This window comes from Calonectris borealis, chromosome 14 (genome assembly GCF_964195595.1).
Source record: "Calonectris borealis chromosome 14, bCalBor7.hap1.2, whole genome shotgun sequence".
Lineage (NCBI taxonomy): Eukaryota > Metazoa > Chordata > Aves > Procellariiformes > Procellariidae > Calonectris > Calonectris borealis.
In genome coordinates this window covers 12952710-12969644 of record NC_134325.1, presented here as the reverse complement: position 1 = coordinate 12969644, position 16935 = coordinate 12952710, and positions in this window count along the sequence as shown.

Below are 16935 nucleotides of genomic sequence, written 5' to 3'. Positions count from 1 at the left end.
CAAAAAGGTGTGGGGACAAGAACACGTGGATTATCTCTGGTTCATGTAACAGAGAAGAATGAAAGAAACCCTCTCTGTGTGTTTATGCGTGGCAAGGGGGGAGGGTATCAAAACCAGTTGCACCACAAGCAATGTCTCTTCCAAGTGCCTGAAAAGGAAGAAGGAGACATGTAAGAGCAAGCAAAAGAGTTGTGACATGGGCACAGCCAGCCCTGACTCGTAGCATATGATTCAGCCCTGAGAAATAGATGTGAAACCCAAACCTACATGGACACTGGGTCAAAATGTTTCCAACAGAAATTTTTATTGCTCCCCAGAAAACTCATTGAAATTGAAGCATACTCCAAAGATGAACCAATTTCAACGACACTTCAGCTTGATCCTGTCTTGATCTGAAACAAAGCTGTGTTTCAGAACTGCCTTTCAAATATGTTTTATATTCTAAAGGTAGGAACTTCCAAACTATGAAATTCCCATAGGTTTTAGTAGAGGAGAGTAACCCAATTTAGTGACCATCACCGGGGAAAGGCAGACAACTCAGACATGGTAGTACGCACGTTGTTTGGGAGCAGTGTGCTAGCTAAGAGCATATGCCATACCCACCGGCCATACCTACATATAGGTGACAAGGAACACACAACCTCTAGCAAACCAGGCTTCAGTAGTTCTGCTGCTCATAGAAAGCCATTTTTTTCCATCTGTTAAAATGTGTCCTTTCCAGGCTCCCAGAGGTTATAATTAACCTCTTAGTGCTTTATCATACAGGAATACATGTATGCTACACTAGCAAAACACTTCTTACATAGATGCATCATGATAATACAAACGGTGACTTTGCTGGGCGAGTCAAACTAGCATCACTGAGCAAATCGATATTGGAGGGTAAAAGCAGTTTTGCCAGGAAAATTGAGCCTATACTGGGGCACTCACTAGATCCCAGGGCAGTGAAGCTGCGCAGGCAAAGCAGCCTGTAGTGCAGACCAGTATTGGACACAATGTCCTCTACTTTCTCCTTTCTCCCAGTAGAAAGCAGATAGCTTACAGTAATAATGCTAATCATTGTATCTGCCTCGTAAGCTGACCCATGAGGAGCCAGTAGATACTAAGACCTTATCTCTTTGCTCACCTCTTCCTTACCCATGAAGGAATAAGTGCGGGCACAACATTTCCTTAACCATAGTTGTCCTGAATTGTGGTTTAGGAAAGTAAGGCAGAATGTAAGGCCAGGTTCGCCTCCTCCACCACCATTTTGCAGAGTCCAGGTAGAACATTCAGCTGTTCCTTTACTCTCCTATTTTATTTTTTATACAAAAATGTAATCTATCATGGATATTTTATGCATGACAATTAAGACTCATCTAGGAATAGGCTCTCTAACCTACTCTATTTCATTCAAGACAATTTTATCTAACCAATTTTATCTAACCAATTTTTAACAAATTTAAAACATTGCCCATATCTACTCTAGCTATGAGGCACTGGTAATCAAGTCAAGCACCATTGACTATGAGAATAGTGAACTGTAGAAAATGACTTCTCAGCATTATGCAGTGTCACAGCACAATTTAAATAACACGTTCATTATTCAAGGTCTCATAATTCGTACATATAGAAATAGATACAGGGAGCTGAAAGAGGCTTTCAAGCTTTCAACAGTTAAATAAATAAGTGACCTGTATCATTCCAACTATACTGTACATTCTTTAAATATCTGATAGGTTGTTGGAAAGTCCTTCCAAAATTAAATCCAATAACACAAAGTGCTAATATAGGATGAGAGTAGTGACGGCTATTACATATTGACACTGCTTTTAAATGAATGAACAGAAGGTTTGAGAGAAACTGTGCTTTCTGGGTAGGAATCTCAGACATTATTATTATGTTGATGTACAAAAGGGGTCTTACAATTGTGATTAAAGAAATCTAATATTAAAGTCATGCTCTTTTCTATAATTTTAGTGGATGTCGGTATTTGTTTCTCTGCAAGATGGAATTTATTGCAGAGGTTGTTGTCTTGATTTTCATATGCATTTGAAAGATTTCAAAGTGAAATTGTTGCAATCACATTCTATCTGACATTTCTGGTAGAGGCATAGTTGAAGAGGAGTATTCTACAATTTTTTTTATAGTACTCAAACCCAGTCTCATATAATTTCCTGTAACTCAATAATGTTGTATTAGATGCACGTGAGTTACAAAATATAAATATGACATGACTGTTTATATATAGATAAAATGTATAGAGCTGTTTATAAGTAATTTTTAAGGAAATTTACCAATTTAATATTTGCTTGTGTATTTTGCAAAAGGCCAGTAAATTTGGCAAAAACTATTTAACAAAGACAAACCAAATGACAAAAAGACAAAGAAAAACACAAAAGAAAAAGACAAACCAAATTTTACCCATCAATTGTTGCCAAAGCAAAAGAATCTCAGAAGTCTTTCCTGCACCTGATACTCGCCTGCTTGGGACATGTTATCTGTCTCTGCTGAATTTAAATTGTGAGCGAGAGATGAATTTATGCCATGCTGTTAAGTATCTCAGCAGAAAACATTTTTCCTTCTTCTCTGAGAAGAAAGTCTGTGTCTCCAGATGGAGCCAGGGCAGACAGCTGTATTCCCCTCCTTACTGAGGAACACTGTCCTCTTCTGCCTGACACTGGAGCAAGTCTTTCAGAGGACTGGTGTTTCTGGGGCATTTATGAGCTTATCATTCACTCACTGCTGACCGCATAAAGCTGCCTTCCCAAAGAAAAACACAATTTCCCTCACCTCAGGACACACAGGGAGCTCCATGTGCTCCTCCTTCTGGGTAGTCCTGCCCAGACACCCATTTACCACTGAGGCAGGGATTGAAAGCATTCTTGAAGCCTTATAAACCTTCACTTTGCCATTTGCCATCTTCAATGATACTCCAAGCTTTCCCCTTCATCTCTCAGTCCCAGACATGAATATATAGCCTGCTTACATCACTCCCTGTGTTTCAACAAATTCTTACTCCTACTGCCTTGCCCAGTCTATACAGCAGGCAGCCAGCTGTGCCTGATGCGATCATAATCCCTTCTGAATCTCTCCACTGCCCTCTCCTAACTTCCTGCCTATCTTCTATGCCACCATATCACATAGAATTTGCTCTATAATTTTGCCTTGGCCTTGTCCTATCACACCTATCAGACCATGTCCTATATCAAAAGCATCCTCTCTTTCTTAATACTTCTCAGTGTTACCAAGCTAGTGAAGCTTTAATCCATTCTTTAGGCATTTCTACCATTTGTTCACAGCAGACCCCCATACAGAATTTCTTTTCCATGCTGATTACTTCTCCATACACAATCCTTCCTGAACCCTTGTTCATGACTAAGGGGCAGATATTTCATATTTACCAAAGGATAAGAGCACACACAAACCGTCACTGGTGATCTGTAAGCCCCTACTCCAGCAGGTCTTGCAGTATCTTGTTTATGCAGCCATGTCTTACTTCAGCGTCTCAAAACAGGCTGGGTCTATCCTGCCAATCATATATGCACCACAGTACGTCCTGCATCCTCCCCTGGGTACTCCTGCTGCAGTTCAGCTGCAGGTCAGATGCTGTGCACCTTCCTCTGTACACCCTGATTTCCTCTGGTAGAAAAACTGGCTCTGTGCGTAGGGAGGATACCACTACAGATCCCACAAAGTCCCACAGCCTGGATCGTCAGGAGATCGCGATTGCAGGCACACTGTGGAAAACACTTTGCCTAAAGGGCACCAACAATCTTTGTACCTTAATGCTGGTGTAAACTGGCTTTGCTGAGGTCAGCTGAACTGCATGAAGTTAGAGTGGATGTGGCTTCGCGTTATCTGACTATTAAAAAAGATCACCAGCCCACATCACTCATTCAGCGAGCATACCCTATGTTCCTATGCCTCCTCTGCGGTCTGTGTTGCTCTTTTGGAGAGCTAGCTATGTACATGAACACATCCCTGTAGGTCAGACCAAAATCCATCCTTGCCCTGTATCCTATCTTTGGGCTACTAGCAGGAGATTCTTAGAGGACGAGAATAAGAAACAGGACAAATCAGAAATCCCTGTGCATACTCTCTCAGCTTCCAGCAATTGGCTGCTTAGAGGACTTTCTGAACTAGAGCTTGCCACAGCACCATCATGTTAATAGTCCCCCATGGACCTATCGTCAGTAATATATCTTATTTTTTTGAGCTCGTAACATCCTGTGGAATGAGTTGCACAAAATAATTATGCCCTGCATGACAAAAGTTTGCTTTAAATTCCCTGTGTGATTATAACATTGGAACCCCCTTAGGTCCTATATTGTCAGAAACAATGCATTAGTCACTCCCTAATCACTTTGTCCATGACATTCATTATTGTGCACATCTCTGTCTTTTTCCCCTTAGTGGATCCTCTGAAGGGTCTAGATTATTTACTCTCTCCCTGTTGTCTTTCCCTGTACCTTCCCTAGTTCTATCCCTTTGAAACACAGCAGTCAACCAAATACAAGATTCAAGATGAGGACACATTAGAAATGTGCGTGGCATAGATTTTTAACAGCATGATTTGACTGGTCCCTCTTGTGACTAAATCGTACTTAGCAAGTTTGGCCAGCACCAGGACAAAAATCAAAATAATAATTAAAATAACATTGGCTAACAAATGGTAGTAATAATAAACAAATGGTAGTAATAAAAAGACTGGTTTCTCAAGGAACAATGTGAAACAAAAAATAAAATAAATAGGTGGAATAAAAAATAATCACAACAATTTCCAAAACGAAACAGTCAGTTCTTTTCCCCAACATCTAGTGAAAGCTTCTTTGCTCTGGGAGGAAATTCTTGAAGTTTACCACTTCAGGGGAATGAAAAATAAAGGGAAATGCAGAGCTGACTCTCGAGGTCTCTGTGATACAGCAGACAATTGCATCTGCTCTGCTATTGACCCCTTGAACAGGGTTTCAGAAAATCCATGCATTTAAGAAACACTACGTGACAGCTTATTACTTGCTAGAACTGTCACTTATCTCTGGCTGCAAGTGACTCAGCTGAACAAATATTGTCTCGTACATTACCATGTATCTGTTAGCAACAAGATTGCTTTTCTTATGCATGGTCAGCACAACACTTTTTCTCTTCCGAAGGCAAAAACCTAAGGTACATTTAGGCTGAAGAGCTCAGTATTTTAATAAGGCACTTCAAGAGGCAGTTTCACCTCTGGGTGTTCTCAAAGCACCTGTATCAGGAGTTGGGCTCCTCAGCATTGCTTGCTTTGTGCTGGCAAACTCTCGCCATTGCTCTCTAATTCACAGCAGAATTGGGGCACCTCTTCACTAGGACAAAGCAGTTTGCAGTCACAGTTAGCTAATGGGAGGCAAAATCCTAGCAAGGACGTGATAGCCTGCAACTGGTTCAGTCCCTTCACACGCTGACTCTCATGCAGCCTACGTGACCATCACAAACTGCCTTGTCCTCGTTACGGTTTTCTCTTACTTTTTTTCCCTAGTGAAACAAAACTTTCTCGTTCAAAAAATGGCTTTTGTACAGCAGTCAGTAACTGATTTAACAGCCAGCAATTGAGGCTACTTCAGTGGGATCAGGAATTGCCTTCTTCAGACTACTCTTAAGAATTAGTACCCTTAATGACCTATAGAGTTAAGCAACCAGGCTCTTGTCTAGTGCACAGACCCTGTGCAGGTGACAGAGATCCAGACAAGCTGTCAATAATTATGCAAGAACATACTCCCACGTACATGCCCAACGTAACTGAAAGCATTGCTGTTTCCTTTGATCTTTTAAGTCAGTGGATATTTGGATATTCTTCGAGGAAACACTAATATGCCAAGTCTCCTCTGTCATCATTGAGAAAACATTAAACAGGTTAAGCAGGCATCTCTGGTTCTGCTGGCTTTACTAATCTAAAAGTTCGTATTGATAGGTAGCTATCGCAAATTCCATGAAATATGTGTGTGGAAATAATTTCTTTCCCTATGCTTCTGAATAGAGATGGAAAAATGGAGTCTGCTGTTACTTACTGGTTACTGAATAAGTGTTTCAAATTTCTTCTCAAGCAATAAAGAACTTGCATCTAACCCCAGTGAATGTCCACCCCACTGCAGATGCAAATCCCAAGCACTGCCATTTCCTAAGGGCAAACCCTCCTCTTCCACAGCTGCAAACCTTCTGGCTGGACACCAGGGCCCTCCTGCCATCAGGGCTACCTCAAATTCATGTTATGGGTACAAGCTGAGAACTAAGGCTCTTTATCTATAGAAAGCATCCAGCCAGAGCCTTTTGACCCACACACACTCTTTCCTTCTTTCTTGCTCTCGCCTTTAAAATTGAGCATAGTTGTTTTTGCAATAGAAGCGATGCTGATTTGAAAGATGAGTCCTCAGGCCGGCGGGAAGACACTAATGTATATCACTAGTGCAAGACTAGCAATCCAGATTAGCAAGCCAAGACTGGCACACCAGTTTCTTGATGGGACAAAGACTAGCTCATACTGCCTGTCCTGCAGCCCAGGACACTAAGTTCGAATGGTAACATTTACACTTACACTGCCCAGATATAACTGGACATGGTGTGAAGTGATAGAATCATTTAGGTTGGAAAAGACCTTTAAGATCATCGAGTCCAACCATAAACCTAACACTGCCAAGCCCACCACTACACCATGTCCCTAAGCACCACATCTACACGTCTTTTAAATACCTCCAGGGATGGTGACTCAACCACTGCCCTGGGCAGCCTGTTCCAATGCCTGACAACCCTTTCAGTGAAGAAATTTTTCCTAATATCCAATCTAAACCTCCCCTGGCGCAACTTGAGGCCATTTCCTCTTGTCTTACTGCTTGTTACTTGGGAGAAGAGACTGACACGGAAGACAAAGTCTCTTCTCCGGTGGGAATTAAGAGACTTTTATGGGATCCGTTCACAGGGTATGGCCATGGGAGAAGGCAAAGAAAGACTGCATAAACCAGTCTTGATGCTGGCTTGTGGTATGGGAATACAGTGATGCAGGGAAGGAGGAGAAAAAGATTCTGGTAACCGTCTAAATTTAGGTGATCTGGGAAAGGGCTTAAATACAATCTCCAGATGTATTTAGTAGATGGTGTGAAAAGGTGGGGAAAGCAGCTTTGCACCTAGACAAAATGAAGGAGCTACAGACACAGAAAAATTCGAAGTGTGGAAGAACCATTTGGATTAGGAACTGGGGCTAAGATGACCCTTTGGAGAATTTACCACAGGTTGTGATTAAAAAAATGTTGAAAAATGAGAGCATAGTGCCTAGTCAGTATATGGGAAGCATTTTTTTTTTAAACAAGCCTGACACAATTTTTTTATTTGTCAAAAAATTTGGTTGTCAAGAATAATTGCATTTGCATTTTGAATTAATATTTTTTGAAAGTTTTTGCATTACATTCTGTTAAAAACAATACTACTCAAAATGTATAACATAGTAAAGCATATTAAAAAGTGACAAAAGCACTGTTATTGGTTATTCAGATATATCATATCTGAATATGGGTGCATCTAGCATTATTTCCAGTGTTTCTATTACTTTTTTTAAAGCCCCTTTTGACTACATTCAGAACAGGAATTGATGGAAATATATTTATCTGTCCAGGAGAGAAAATACTTCAAATATTTTAAATTGGCTACTTTAAAGGTACGCAAACAAAAAAATTGGTCAAATAACCGTTGGAGAGATGAGGCCTGGTCAGTTATAATGTGCTATTTGAATCAGCTTGTAAAACAAAGTAATATTTTTAAAAAGGTTTTAATACAGGCAGCCACAAAGTCAGATATGTCAAAAGAGAGAATGTAGGTCACACTAACAACACAGTATACCATATTCTGAAATGCAGTGACACTGAAAAGGACTTCAGAAAATCAATTTACCATGAATTCCCTATGCAATCTATGGGCTAAGGTTAATGCAATACTTGCATGATTATGCAGGAGACAATGATATTACAGGTGTATCACTGATGGGACCAGCATTGCTATGTCCAGTGCTGGTATTCAATTTTCAAATAATGATGATTCTGGAATATTGCAAGGGAATCAAGAATGAGTCACTAAATTATTTGACATGTGGAAGCCTTACCTGTGCATAACAAACTGCAGACAGCCACCCCAAAAAAGGCAGAGATAACTCATCACAGCGCCAGGGAAGTGCTGGGAAGGGATAGTCCTGAGAGCAGTGGACTTTCAACTAGGGAGCAAAGCCGTAAAAGTAATTAACGATTAGAAAGAGAAGGCAGACAAATGCAGGTTGGAAAAAAATGTGTCTGTTCTTTTAACGAGTAAAATAAGTATTAGGTTAAAATTAACTGCTTGAGGGCAGTGGATGTAATAAGCTGATGTCTTTTTAGCAAGAATGAGTGCCTTTACAACAGATACACTGCAGCTCATCTGGGACTTAGGGCTGAAATCACATGGCTGGCATGATGCAAGAAATAACACTAGACGTTCTTAATAACCATAAAGCCACAAAATCTTAATTCAGTCACTAGAATATGGGTATTTTGACACAAAGAGGAAGCAGAAGTCAAGGAAAAATAAATGTTTATGTTTACATGGTAAGTTGTTTACCAGTCAGCTTTCAAAACAGAAGAACCCGCACCAGCTGAAACGGACACAAAAATACACATGCTACTGCCTTAAAAAATGCAGGACAGAAATTAGGTCTGTGAAAAAATTTCACAAGCAAGCAGTCAAAATAAAAAAAACGTAATTCTTTCATACAGGCACACAGACAGAGGCACATACCCAAGAAGCAGGAGGACTGAAGGAGAAACAAATGAACGTTTAAGGATGATGTGTTCAAAGATCCCAAATATTTTATTTACACCTGTATTCAAAAAGGATTTTAAGACATCATTTCAGCACATCTATTCTCCCATGCAAGAAAAATAAATCAATATTAAGACCGTTTTCAAGGCAGAAAGTGCTGCAGCATTTGCGTTTGGGAGCAACAGATCTCCAGAACTGGCTTATGTGCATGCAAATATTTTCAAGTAAGTGTCGGAGGAACTAATTAAACAACCCTACATCTTTGCTCATTACCATCAGCTGCTGGGGAGCTGGAAGCTGCTATATGAGTACTAGGTTTAAAAAACGTGTTGAAAATTGCAGCCTATTAAACCTTACTCTACCACCAGGAAAACAAAACTCTTAAAACAAAAATAAAGTATGAAAACAACCAGATTATCATTATATAAAAGAAAGAAAATAGTGCAGATTTTTTTAAAAGAAAACTGCCTCATGTACAAGCATATCTGATTAATCTACTGCTCTTTCTAAAAACAGCTGATAGCCTTCATCACAAAAAGTGACAAAGGGAACAAAACCAACTTGGGAAGTAAAAATCACCAAAGAGGAGGAAGAAGAAAAGGCTTTCAATTGCTTTGACAATGAGGTGACTCAAAGAGCTGTGTTAGGTACAGTGTTGTTTAATATGTTAGCAAACAGGCGAAGGGGCTTCAGAATCCAGCTGATAGCAGTGGAATTTGACACAATTATTGAGACTTGTCCAATATTATGAGAATATTATGAACCACTTCAGAAGGACCTAATAAACTAACTAAAGAGGCAGAGAGATGGCAAATGAAGGTCGCTGGAGAGAGACGCATTTGAATGCGTATTAGAAAGAATTAATCCCATGCATCTGTGCTAAAAGGCCTGCACTGACACCGGCTTCGAGCACGCACAAAACCGTATTTGTGGGTAGTGCTATTGACATCGCTGGAAGAGCTCGGGTAGGAGAGGAAACGCTTGTCTGGATCAGGCCCTACGCTGAATTTGTGACCGTTGTGGGGGGAGGTGGCACGGAGCAGAACTGTGGGCAGCTGGCCGAAAATCTGTCCATGTGCAAGAACAGGCAAAAAAATAAAGCAAAACAAAACATGTTCCTTCTGCTCCACCATAAACAACTCGACCACGAAAAGAAAGACTAGATACAGAATAAACTAGGAAATAGTGAAGCCATTACAATTTCATTTTGTAAAGGAATGATTTGGCCTTTCTGCTCAGCATAGTCCAAGGAATCGCAGAAATGAAACGGGTCCCAGAAGAGGCCACAGAAATGAGTGGCTCGCTGAGGAGAGAGCAGAGGGAGGCTCACCCCCGCAAGAGCCGAGCTGGCATCAGGAGACCTTGGTAAGAAGCTGTGGCGAATTACCCCTGGGGAATTACCCGGGGGACCAGGGGAGGGTCGGAGGAGAACCGTGGGGGAGCCACGCTTCCCCGCAGCAGCCTGCAGAGAGGGCTAGCCCCAGGGAGGCTGCGAGCCATCCCCACCCCAGGGCCGGCATCAGGACCCCACTGTGGGGACCCCAGCTCAGGAGGCCCGGCCGGCACGGGCACCTCCATCCCCCCCTGTGAGAAAGACCTGCCGGCACAAGAGATTTCAAAGCCTTCTTCAGGAGAAGGGCCAAATGCCTTAAGCACCCCAGTAAATGTAGCCGAGCTCCAGAGATGCTGGAATAATATCGGCTTCATTTATGTGAAAATGGGGGCTTCATGCGGGCTTGGATGTCTGACTACGTAGCAAGTTTTACAACTAAACAAAAAGGGTCTATCTTCATAATGGAAAAAAAAAACATTTTATTATAACTAAGTTCCTGAAGGTATTAGTGACAAAACACAAATTGTTCAGTATTTTCTGTTATAACAAGCAGATACAGAACAGAATAAGAAAATATCTGGGTGGTTTACATTATGCTTTTATGTATTGTGCATTGAGCTTGCCTAAGAGCTAAACAGCATTTGATTTGTGCCTAACAATAAATAGAAAAAGGATTGGCAATTAAGAATGTGGGGCATCTATTTTTAACAAAATGTTTTTAAACTTTTGGCTAACTACGAGAGAAAGGCAGTGCCATCTGTTGGGGAAAACCAACCGGTTCAGGAAAGCGCAGCGGGCACGTCGCTGCTTCGCCTTTGGTAGAACAAAAGCCCGTTTAGACTCAGTACGTGACAAGCCTGGCTTGATGCAGGATAAACTTTTGCTGGTGAACAGAAAGGAGAGGAAAAACAATCTAGATGGATTTAAAACCGAACGTGTTAACCAGCAGCTATTAGATGTACTCAATACCTTCGTGCTCTTTCCCAGCAGCAGGTTGAGGTTCGCGGAGGCCAGACGCGGGGCACAGGCTGGAGCGAGGAGGGCAGGAGAAGCCACGGTGGGGTAAATCCACGCAAATTCAGCCACCGTAGCAGAAACAGAAATTTTCCTTCCTTGCCGTTTCGTGAGTCAGCACTTCTGATGTCAAGACTTTACACTCAAATTGAAACAAGCAGCAGTCCTGCGTGGGAGGAAGATAAATCTGAGCTCCACAAAGGGATAAACTGGCAAGCTTAGGTGGTCTGTCAATAACTGGGGCTTGTGTAATTTTTAGTCAGCATTTGCAGACTGCTAGTGATTTTGCTTTAAATATGCAGCAGTCGAATGGTTGTAGCCAAATGCAGGTTTTGATAGTTGCGCTGAGTTCGAAAGCCAATGTATTTAACATTTAAATACACTGCATGCACCTTATGAATTATTTACTTACACCAACCTTACCGGAGATGTACGTATACTCTCACACCCCCACACACATAGCAGCACAAACACACCTATGTATATCGCTGAGTCTTTTAGCTAATCATGCTTTTCTATTAGCTATTTAGCATGTTACTATTTTCATTTACAGGTCAGGGTAGGGCACTGGATATCAAATATGGACATTTTTTTTCCCAGTGAGAGACTGACACATCGGCTAGAATCACGTTGATGGTTATTCAACAGAACTGCAGTAGCCGCTATTTTTGCTCCATTCCCACAGCAGCAATAAAACAGTAGCACAAAACAGAAAGTGACACACCAGATACATTGAACAGCAGCTGCCCTTAAAATCCCAGCAGCCCCCATGGACTGATTTGCCATTCGCAAACAGCTACTTTTTTTTTTTTTTTTTTTTTTTTTGGTACTGAGGGCTGTAATTAAAGAAGAAGACAGAAAAAATGGGATCATACTAGCGGTAAGAGCAGAGAGTAAACAATGAGACCAGAAATATATTTCTGCAGTTGAATAATTGTGTTTTGAGAGATGTGGAGAGGAATGCATCAGTAAGGTGTTTTCTTTAAGAAAAGATTATCAGGAATGGCGGGTGGACAGTCTCATGCTTCACTGTCCAGTCATTGCTTGATTGGTAAAAAATTCATTTTTTAGTCAATACCAAAGCAAGCAGTTGTGTGTAAAAGCCATGTAAATAGTGAAAACATACATCAAATGTGCCCTTGGGCAGGATTAATGTATAGACTAGCTCTTGGAAAAGAATCTTTTTCTTTTTTAAACAGATAAACATATTTTGAACTAAGCCAGGAAGACTTAATTTTATGGTGTTCCATGCTGCCCTGTTTTAAGTATTGCACATCATAAGATATGAAATGAAAAAAGCACTTCTCTGGTGCCAAAAGGGAGAGGGACTTGAAAGAACCACTCACAGAAGTACCATTTCACTTGTAAGAAGTGCACCCTGATTTTTTTTCCAGTTGAACTCTGTAAGTGTGCAAAGTCCAAGCAAACAGAATATTAATCTTTGATGAAGCAAACCTAAAATTGTATAGGCTTGGATTGCAGTCATAATTATATTGTATTCAAATGCCAGGGCTCCTTTCTGAATAAATGCACTTAAAATATTCCGTGGAAAAATATTCCGTGGGGAGACTGAACTAAACAGCACTTTCAAACTCAAGATGATATACAGGCCAACTAGAACCAGAATTGGAGCTAAAAATATTCAATGACGCTCCCACTGCATAGCATAGTAGTCTTTTTTTTCATAACTTATGTTCACAGATATGTCATCATCATCTGTTGTCAGACTAGTGGCAAATAGAGACTTGCAAATTTTCCTAGATTTTTCACATCTCTGTTTGTTCCAGCAGTAACATTGCCTGCTTTAGTTCACCATGTCTGGCATGTTCTAGTAATTCTCAGTCATGATAAGATCTTGTGCCCTCAATATTTGTTTGCTTGTTTTTTTTAAAATGGATGTACAGCAATTCCTCTTCTTTTTTTTTTTCCTCTTTCTTATTATCCATATTATGTTTATTTCTTCTGATTTAGGAAGGACAGGAATCCCTTTCTATATCCTGCACACACCCTCAACAGTTTAAGACTCAAGTCATCCTTTTATTTAATATCAACAAACAAACCAGCCATATTTGATACTGGATGAATATGTAACTCTCAGCATAGCAAAGCTCAGCTAAAAGGCCTGTCCCCAGTACTTCTAGCCTGGGGATCTGGAAACACTTCCCAGCTCCTAGGACTGTTCTGCCTGCATGTCAGGATGCGTCCCAAGTCTTAATCATCTCTCGTATTCTGATTTTCACCGGGAGAAGGCCAAGGCGCACAGGTTAGGAACATGCCACAGCATGCTGTAATAGGTCTGGATGGCCTGAACAATAAGGCACTGGGACTACAGGGTGCAGCCATAGAGTGTGATATGGATTTTGCTGGAATGGGGTTTTTTTGCCCCAAACTCAGGAATTCGCAAGTACAGAAAACTCATTTCCAAAGTGTGAAAGCGAGTATTAACTAGCATTAGTGGCTGGTACTCACTGCTAGAATTCCTTCATCACACCCAGTAAGCCAGAGTTTTGCTCAAAATTTATTATTCTATCTAGTCAGGCCTGGATCAGCAAGCAAGGTAAATATGTGCAGAACTTCACATCTCAGTGGGATGACCCAAGTGAGTAAAGACAAAATTGTATTAAAAAAAGCGTATTGTCAATGCTCGCAATAGGTCAAACTCATCCAGCAGGTAAATTCCATTTACCTTAGGGATGCTATACCAAACATGCAGATTTTAAGGCTATGAGTTAGTTTCCCTGATGCTGATGGGAACTTTAACCTCAGTCAAGGAAGTGTCTGGGCCTGAAGGAGCCTGAAGACGCCAATAATCAGTAGCAGGTGATGAGTGTCTGTGCTGAATGATCCCATTTAAAATCCTGCCAGGCATCTATTTGCCTCTTCAGCTCCTTAGTTACTTTTGTGTATCTGGCCTTTGTTATTTGGAGAGTCTTTGGTTTATTCTTCTTTCTATAGTCTTTTGTCTTTGAAGGATTGATTTATTGCTATCTGATATGAGCTACATAATCCAGCAAAATTGCCTTGTCTCACCAGTTTATAGTTCTGCTCAAGATTTATGTTTCATCCATCCTTCCAAGGAAAGTACTTGCTTTTTCTTCTTTACGATTTTAAATGTTTGCCTATTCAGAAATAAAATCCTCTTTTAGGAAAGGAAATTAACCTAAAATCAGAATCACTTTAAACTCTGAGATAGCTCAATTTAGGACGTGCATTTTGTAACATAAAACCATACACTTGTTCCCTGCCATCCATGTCCCCCTGTGCATTTTTCCTAATGCACTCGGATTGTTCCTACCCCTCACTCCAGCTCTTCCTCAGAATTTCCTCACCTTCTGCCCAGACTTCTCTTTCCTTTTTGTTGTTTCACCTTGTTTAAAACACTGTGGCCAACACAATTTTCATTGGTCTAACCCTGTCATTCACTCCCTCTTGAATCTCTGTGATTGTTTTTCTTCCACTGCCTGGGATGAGGGTTTTACCTTCAGCCCATGCATAATTGTCTCCTCAATTGCTTAAGCTCTTACCCGTCACCTTCCATTCATCCTTGGTCCCTTTCTTCACTTCCCTTCCAAATGAGGATTCTGCATTAAAATCCTCATGAAAGCAAATGTTGTGAAAGCTCCTGTAACAACAGATTGTTTCTGATGCAATGATGAATGCTGCAGTTTAACCTAAATAGCTATTTTACTTATCGGTAAATGGCTCTATTAGAACATCATAAACAGCGTTCTGCGATGCACCTTGCTGGCGCCTTGTAGGGTGCACCTTGCCGTCAAATGCAACACATCTGATGGCAAGGAAAAGGGAAAGTCCCGAGAAAGGGAAAGTCCTCAGAACAGCAGCTTTATGCCCACTTGTGCATCCTCCTGTTGTGGAATTGCATGGGGAAACCGTGAACAATTCTGCAGCTCAGAGAGCTGAAAGGCAGGGAACTCCAACCAACAACTTATCACCTCCTTCCAAAATTGCACAGTGCCTAAACTGACCCTCTGTTACCCCAGTTTGGAGCCCTCAGCCTGCTGGAGAGTTGTAACCCCTTCACAGCACCATCGCACCAAGGAGTGGCAACAAGAACAGAACGTGGTCCTCTAGATCTGAATGTTCAGTGAATGAATGGGGGAAAGGGAACATGGCCTGGATTTTTCTTCTGCAGAAGTTGGGTCCGGAAGTATTTTGCTCTGGAAGAGAGTCACATTGGTCCTTTAAGAATTCAAAACAGTCTTCAACATCCTCCACTTCGTGGATACACTCATAAGCAAATACATAAAGGCCAAACATGCAGTTTTCAACCAATAAAACTCACATTTCAAAGTGAGAATATTGTGGAAATTAAAAGCCTGTGAAAAATCAGGTGCCCTTTACAGGGACCCCTTGACTCACCTATATAGCTACACTTTTTCTTGCCTCAGCTACTTTTCTTCAAAACTGTTAGAAGTTCTGCAGCCCCTACGTACTTCAGCAGAAGGCACAGATGCTTGATGTCTTTTAACAATCAACCCATTAAGTTCGATGCCATTGATGTCTGCAGCAGTGCTTACTATGCACAAAATATGATAATATTAAAAATTTTAAAGAGCTTTTTTATGTTTCATTTCAAACCAAGTATTTCTGATTAAGACAGTCAGTTCATTTCCCATCACGGTTTGCATCTAAACCTTTTTAAGGTTTATAAAAACCTTCTATATCTAAAAAAAGAGTGATGACTAACATTAGGTGTGCAAGCAAATATTCTTAACCGCAGAACACAATCAAGGGTGGCCAGGTAGGCTTTGCTGCTCTCAGCTAAGCTAGATATGAGATTTCTGATGTGATCATTCACATTTATGATGACTGTCAATCCAACATCTGCATTTATCATATTGGACAGTGAATATTTCAGATCAACAACTGAAATCCATATGTGTTTGTGTCATGAACTCTATGCACCCTACTTGAAATGATTTGTCTTTAAAAACAGAATTAAGGATGCACTCACGCTTGCCACAGTATCCTGAAATATTCCTTGTGCACAGCAGAACTTTCGTGGGAGAATCCTGCCACCTGGATCCAAATTCCCTAACACTCTGGGCAAGACGCATGCGCAAACAGGACTCCCTCCCTTCTCAATGCAACAGCTGGAAGTACAAGACAAACCATCATCACATTCTACACCATTATTATCCCCACTTCTAATTTAATTCTCTTGCACTAAAACCCCCAAACTTTTACTACACAGTCTCCTCTTTAAGGATAGCATAACACTTCATATATGGTCACAAAATCAACAAAAGCCATACATATTTTTTCCCATGTCCCTCCACACAGCTGGATAATTTTAAAAAGAAAACTATTTATACAAGTAGTACATTTGTGACCTGCCGTGTTTTATCAATTACCTTGACCCTGTCTTTATCCCTTTTTTACTATTCAAGTTGAGGATTTCCGCCCTGGTCATTGGCTTCCCCTTCCTTCCCTCACGTACAGGGAGTGGAGGGATGAGAGCTGTAGGGGAGCTGGACGGATGATGACCTGGAGGGAGCAAAAGGGGCAGGACGGGCTATGGAGCACATCACATAACCTGGGGGTACAGCTATGAGAATTTTTCAGACTGACTTTATGAGGACTTTATGAGTTAGCCTAAATACTAAACATGGGGAATTTTGCATATATCTAATGCTTTAATATCCCCCTCAAAATAGTGGAAAATTTCTAGTTACAACACAGAAAAGTTGTTGTTAAGGCTTAACTCGTACCAGAACAGAATTCTTAAGACCAGTTATTAGCTTTTTTCTTTGTTTTACCCTTCCATCAAGCCTGGG